Genomic DNA, 307 nt, shown 5'->3' on the forward strand with positions numbered 1-307 from the left:
AAAAAAGAAATGTGTAAGATCTGTATAAAGGTAACTTTTTAAAATGTCCATCATCAGGACTTAGAAAAAGACATGAATGAAAAGTCACACCATATTCTTGGCCAAGAAAACAGCATCTTGAAGATAGTTCTCTAGCTTAGTCCATAAACTAAATACAGTCCCGATAAATAAGTTTTCAATTCAACATATTGATTCTTAAGTTAAATATGAGGAAAAATAAACAAGAATAGTGCCAGGCATAGCACACACATCTGTAATCCCAGCATCAGGAGGCTAAGGCAGGATTCTTCGAGCTTGAGGCCAGCCT

This window comes from Fukomys damarensis, unplaced genomic scaffold (assembly GCF_012274545.1).
Source record: "Fukomys damarensis isolate Sample0158 unplaced genomic scaffold, DMR_v1.0_HiC HiC_scaffold_111, whole genome shotgun sequence".
Taxonomy (NCBI): Eukaryota; Metazoa; Chordata; class Mammalia; order Rodentia; family Bathyergidae; genus Fukomys; species Fukomys damarensis.